Source organism: Rhinatrema bivittatum, chromosome 6 (assembly GCF_901001135.1).
Source record: "Rhinatrema bivittatum chromosome 6, aRhiBiv1.1, whole genome shotgun sequence".
NCBI classification, from domain to species: domain Eukaryota; kingdom Metazoa; phylum Chordata; class Amphibia; order Gymnophiona; family Rhinatrematidae; genus Rhinatrema; species Rhinatrema bivittatum.
The window spans coordinates 112,801,389-112,808,320 of NC_042620.1; the positions used below are offsets into that span (position 1 = coordinate 112,801,389).

General features: G+C 44.7%; 1 pseudogene; it reads left to right on the top strand.

Moving 5' to 3' along the window:
• The first annotated feature begins 716 nt into the window (after positions 1 to 716).
• Positions 717 to 6,702, top strand: LOC115094653 (annotated as a pseudogene).
• Positions 6,703 to 6,932: the final 230 nt, after the last annotated feature.

Here is a 6,932-nt window from a genome sequence, read left to right on the forward strand (position 1 = left end):
GGACAGACGGGGCTTCTAAATGGCAGATGCAATTTAATGTGGACATGTGCAAAATAATGCACATAGGGAAAAATAATCTCGAATACAGATACACGATGCTGGGTTCTGGGACAGGAATCGCCACACAGGAAAAGTATTTCAGAGTCCTTATGGATAATAACTTGAAGTCTTCAGCTCAGTGTGTGGTGGCAGTCAGAAAAGGCAAATAGAATGTTAAGGAATTATTTGCAAAGGAATAGAGAACACAACTGTATACATCCATGGTGTGACTGCAGTTGTGGTCAGCCCATAAAAAAAAAAAAGAGAAGGGTGACAAAAATGGTAAAGGGGATGGAAAAGCTCCATTATGGAGAAAGGCTAAACAGCTTAGAAAAGAGAAGACAGAGCAAATATAATTGAAATTTATAAAATCATAAGTGGGGTGAAATAGGTAAATAAGTAATGGTAATTTACTCTTTCAGATAACACTAGGACTAGGGGAAATTCCATGAAACTAAGAACTGGCAGATTTAAAACAAATCATAGGAAATATTTTTTCACTCAGCACACCATCAAGCTATGGAATCTGTTGCTGGAAGAAGTGATCAAGGCAATGAACATAGTGGGGCTCAAAAGAGGATCGGACAAGTTCCTGAAGGAAAAGTCCATAAATAGTTATTAGCAAGTGTGGACAGGTTGAAAAATATTAAAAATTTTACCTGCATGTGGGAGCACCCATGTCCTTGAAAGAGCTCCCTGACCAGGATGAAGAAGCAGGTAGGCAAACTAAATAAATGAAAGGAATAAAAGAAAAGCAAAAAAAAAGAAAAGAAGCAAAATAAATTAAAATAAAAGGAAGAGGGGTGCAGGAAGCTGCAGTGGGCATGCAGCAAGCTCCACTATATGGAACAGGACCCTTAGCCCATCGGAAGTTCCAGTAATGCAATGGAGCACAAAAGAGAGAAGGGATAGCAGCAAGGGATATGGGATAGCCTCTGCTGTTGTCGCTATATGAGAGATTGTGCTTGAGCCAAAGATAAAGCCAGGGAAGTAAGCCCATGCAGCCCCTGGGAAAAAAACATTTACATGTAATTGTCGGGACCATTATGAGTGTTGGAGTGCACTGTAGTAGCCCCTATCACTTGTGCCAAGGCAATTAGAAACTTTAATATGGCCAGGAACAGCCCCTGTGCCAGGACCTCAGTCTGGGCAGGAATCCATGCTGGGTTTTTCCTGCAGCACTTTATACCTCTTGTAACAAGACGCTTGTGGCTTTTAGAGATGAGTTGCCCAATATAGGGACACTAAAGCTGAAGTGACCAGTCCTTGGAGCCTTATCTGGGGACAGCCTAGCTACTGTAAAAGATTATGAAATAAAATAAAAGCAGCTGACACCTCTGCCCTGTCACCAGAACAGTTGAGAGTAGCAGTGCCAGGAAAGCTAAGAAGGTTTTGAAAGCGGCACTACTTGGGTGACATCACCAGAGCAGGGATCTTCTCCCTGAAGAAAATGGGTTTGCATGTGGGGAATTTAGGAGAGATCAGGAAAGTTTTAGAGAAGACAGAAGTGCTGATAACCAGCTCTGTCTTACTCTAGATGAATTGTGCTGGAGCCAGCCTGCACCAGAGGGGAATAGCTACAAGAACCAATAACACTGCTGTTACTGTGAGGTCCATATTTAAAAGCCATTTAGATGGATAACATAACAGTTATCCATCTAAATTACTTTCCCAGCTATATTTAAGCCCTTATCCGACTAAATTCTTGCTGGGTAAAAAAGGGGTGTTTCATGGGCATTGTGGGGAGGGGTTGAGTTATCCGGCTAACTTAGCTGACTATTGGGTATATCTTTCTAGGTTAGCCGGATATCTTTAGACCTGCTTGTGTGGCCAGATAACATGCTACTTAATGGATGTCAAAAATTGAAACTATTAAATAAAGATAGCGGGCCATCTGCTCCCTCACCCCCACCCCCACAAAATATATTTAAAGGCCCTGTTGGGCTGTGCCCTCTTCACCCCTCATTCCTAAAAATATTAAAAAGACCCTTCCCCATCCAGGTGTATCATCAATGTTCAAATCTGGTGGCCCCCTCCCACGCAAGGGTATACTATTTTGTGATGCCCTCACCCCCTTCCCCAACACTCATGCTCCTCTCAATACCTTAAATTAGATTGCCTGGAGCAGGAGACCCTTCACTCTGCTCCGGGTGCCTCAGCGCTGCTCTAAAACAGACATCACTGGAAGCGTAAACTTATGTTGAGTTCCCCAGCTAGAGGTAGCGCTAGAAGCATACGCTTGATTAGGAAGGAGGTGGGAGATAGGTCTGGGACTGTAGGCCCATGATGTGATCCGGGAAACTATAGATCGGTGAGTCTGACTTCAGTGACAGCAAAAATGATGGAAACTGTTATAAAGAATAAAATCACAAAACATTTAAATAGACATGGTTTAATGGACACAGCCAGCATGGATTTACCCAAGGGAAGTCTTGCCTCAAAAATCTCCTACATTCTTTTGAAGGCGTTTGACAAAGTCCCACATGAAAGGCTTCTAAGAAAACTAAAAAGTAATGGTATAGGAGGTGCTGTCCTTTTGTGGATTGCAAGTTTGTTAAAAGACAGAAAACAGAGACTAGGATTAAATGGTCAGTTTTCACAGTAGAAAAGGTAAACAGTGGAGTGCCTCAGGAATCTGTACTTGGACGGGTGCTTTTTAATATATTTATAAATGATCTGGAAAGAACAACGAGTGAGATGATCAAATTTGCGGATGACACAAAATTATGCAGAGTAGTTAAATCTCAAGCAGATTGTGATGAATTACTGGAAGATCTTGCAAGAATGGAAGATTGTACTTGCAAATGGCAGACGAAATTCAGTGTGGACAAGTGCAAAGTGATGCATATAGGGAAAAATAACCCTTGCTGTAGTTACACAGTGTTAGGTTCTATTTTAGGAGTTACCACTCAGGAAAGAGTTCTAGGCATCATAGTGAATAATACATTGAAATCGTCGGCCCAGTGTGCTGTTATAATGGTAAATTGGCTAACTTAGCCAGATAACTTTGTGACGCCCAGGAACACCCCCAGAACTCCCCTTTTTTTATCCGGCTATTTTATAGCTGGATAATAACTTACTGTGTACATTCATGTATAAGTGGATCTCATGTATAAGTCGATAGGCGATTTTGAGACCAAAATACATTGAAATGCATTGAACCATGTATAAGTCAAGGTTTTAAATGAGCAATTGCTATGATAGTGGACCCTTGAGCTGGCTAGGAGATGGAGAGAGACCGCTGAAGGATGGCCCGCATCAGGATCTGTAGCAGGGAGGCGGATCAAAGCCAGGAGATCAGCAGGAGAAGAAGTGTCCAAAGAAAGTCCAGAGTTCATTGCAGACAGCAGCAAAGCACAACGGGGAAGCAGACCAGTCAGTAGTCAGGGCAGGCAGCAGATCAGCGAGGACTGAAGACAAACCAAGGATCAGGACGGGCAGCAGACACGGAATACCAGGAGCCAAGCCGAAGTCAGGAACCAAGAAGACAAGCTGAGAAGGAAGCAGGAACTGGATCAGGAACACGGAGGCAGGGGCGAGCAGGAACTGGAGCAGGATCACGAAGGCAGCAACAAGCAGGAACTGGAGCAGGATGACGAAGGCAGGAACAACAACTAGTAGCTCCGAAGAGTGAACCCTGTTGCAAGGCAAAGAAGTGAGGGCAAATGCTGGGTTTAAATATCTGTCGGCATCTGATGTCATCCAAGCGGCCGGGCCGAGGTTTCCCACCGCTGCCCCTTTAAATCTCAGCTCCTTGCGCACGCGCGCGCCTAAGGGCGGAGTCTGCTGGAGGAGCTCGGTGGCGTCTCACTCGTGGAGACACCGCCGCGGAGAGGCCCAGCCACGGCCCAGCGAGGAGCGAGGAATGCCGTGGTCAGCCTGGAGCTGGCAGAGGAGGTGAGAGCCCGACCATGAATTCCCGCGGCGGGTATTCATAACAGCAATCTATCAGCAAGATAAGAATTCAAGAAAAGCTATGTCTGTATTTAAAAATGTCATATGGTGCGATAATTTTAATGCAGGTCTGTGGCACAACCAGAGTTAGCCACATACCGTACGTTAAGCAGCTAACTGCTAATATCGGAGTTAGCCACTTAACTTATGCGGCTAACTCCACTCTGTTTTCGGTAGTTGGCGCATATGTATGCGCATACCTTGGGAACGTTTTAGTATGCACGGAAAGTATATGCGGAAAGTATACATGGATATTATGCGTGTATAAGTCGACCTGCCTTTTTTGAGCCTATTTTCCAGCATAAATTTCTCAACTTATACATGAGTATATATGGTACATATGAAACCCTATACTGACATGGGTACTTGATTCAGAGGCATGAGAAGGGAAACAGGCAAGGAATGAATTGGGCTGGGCAAGGTTGGTGTCATAGAGCACCCCCGCAAGAGTGGCACAGGGCAGCAGGGCAGAGCTGGAAAGTCTTCTGCCTAACCAGCCCCTTTCCCTGCAGGTTGAGCCCTTGGGTTCTGGGGGCTGGTAGGACTTGTCTCCTTGAGAACATCATGACTGGTAGAAGCTGGAGTCTGGGCTGGTGCTGAGGGCTGGGCAAGAGCTGGATTCAGACAAGGCTGGAGACTGAGATTGTGCTGAGGGCTTGGAAGTAGTTGGGCACAGAGAAGGCTGGAAGCTGAGATGGTACTGAAAGCTTGGCAGGAGCTGGATACAAACAAGGTTGGAGACAGAGCCGGTACTGAGTATTGGGCAGGATTTGGTTACAGGGATAGACCGGGGCTAGATACTGGCACAGACAGGACTGGATATAGGGTCAGAGTGGGGACTTGATACACAGACATGAGTAGGGAAACAGGCAAGGAATGATTTGGGCTGGGCAAGGACTTGACAGGGGCAGGGCAGGTCAAGGGCTGGACCATACAAAGATAGGACAAGGATGAGACAGGACAAGGAACACAGAAGGCACAAAGGCTACAAAGCAGGGATCCAGAAGCTGCAAGGTAGAAGACCCAGAGGCCACAAGGCAAGGTAAGGCAGAAGGTCTGGAGGCCACAAAGCAAGGCAAGGCAGGAGGCCTGGAAGCCACAAGGCTAGGTAAGGCCTGGGTAGATGGCAAGGCAAGACAAGAGGAATGGGTAGGACACAAGACTAGACAGGAAACCAAAGTAAGACAGGCCAGGTCAGAGAGCCGAGGTGACTCGAAGCACTGAAGCAGGGAACAGGCTGGGTTAAATAGGGTTGGGGCTAAGGCTTCAGGTGAACAGAGAGAAGGTAACAGGCAAGGCAGTGAGCTGGGCCCACTGAGGACCCCTGGTGGAGGGAAAACTATGCAGCAGGTTGAACCTTGGCATGGAGAGAATGAACAGCAGGCAAAACCATGACACATACTGCCTTATTCTAATAGCCATCTTAGCCACAGTAGTGGGAGAGTCACAGCCCAGAAGTAGTGGGGTACACATTTACATTCTAAATAGTTGTTTATTTGTTGATTACTGTTAAAGAAGAAAAGGAGGAATTTTCCTTGAAATATTGTTTTATGGATATTTATTGAAAGAGCTTGAATATTTGCTATTGTTCATTGCAATTCCTAATTCTTTTGTTTCTAGAAAAATAAAATTTGTTAAACAATTCCTGAGATAAAAGATTTATTACTGAGGTCTTCCAGATAATATCCTCTTTCAGGACAGTTATCCCTGCTTCCTCTCCCCCTACCCCCGGGAAAAATTGCTGGGTGGGATTGGGAGGCCATTTCTTGTCAGGAGACCCAGTAGGGAAGAGAGCATCAAGCAGTACAACCTGTGAGGCTCCCCAGGTTTGCCCAAACTGAACTTAACTATGGAGGAGAGGGAGTACTGCAAAGGCATGCTGAGATCACTCTGGGAGCTGCGACCCGCCTGGAAACCTGAGCCCATAACTACACAGGTATTTACAGATGGAATCACAAATAAACTCATTGGTTGTTATGTGGGAGACACCTTGTCCAGGATTTATGGGAATAAGACTGAATTGCTAGTGGATCGTGAGGAGTTAAAATCTTTCGGTTGTTGCAGGCTTATGGCTGTGCTGTGCACCACAACTTTACTATACTTTGAAGAATAGACTTTGTTATGAGTTCAAGCAAGGAGCAGCTCTGGATCCAAAATATGTCTGCAACCCAGCCATTTTCAAGCTTATTGCAAGACAGCTTGCCAAAATTCATGCAATTCATGGTCACAATGGCTGAATCCCAAAATCTAATTTGTGTTTCACAATGGGGAAGCATTTCTCTTGTTCCTACAGAGTTTGAGGATTAGAAAATGAATACCAGGTTCTTATGTGATGTTCCAAGTTTTCATGTGCTTCAGGAGGAGATGGTCTGGATGAAGGAGACATTTTCAAATCTTGGTTCTCCGGTACTACTTTGCCATAATGACCTTTTATATAAGAATGTTATCTACAATGAAAAATAAGTGCTTGATGCAAGCCACGAGAACATTTTCCTGCATGGCATCCATCCAAGTCTTCACCGAGCATATCTGGAATCTTAGTGCACTCACAGAAGCTCCCTGATAGATTCTGTAGAAGGCGACATACAGTTTATTGATTTTGAATATTCAGGCTACAACTACCAGGCATATGACACTGAGAACCATTTCAATGAGTTTGCAGGATCTATCATCATTACCATGGATGAACTCCAAGCTGCAGATTTATAACCCAACCTGCACATTGAGATCCTCTCAAAGAGGTCTTTAAGAGGTTCCATTTGTCTGGTTTGCTTGCCTGTCTGAAACCTGAGAGAGAGCTTTATTCTGTAGCGGGACCTACAATTTGGAACTCATTACCAGAAGTAATCCGGTTAACGATTTTTACCAAATATTAAAAAAAAAAAAAAAATTACTTAAAACACATTTGTTTCAGTTGGCTCTTGCAGATTCTAACTGAC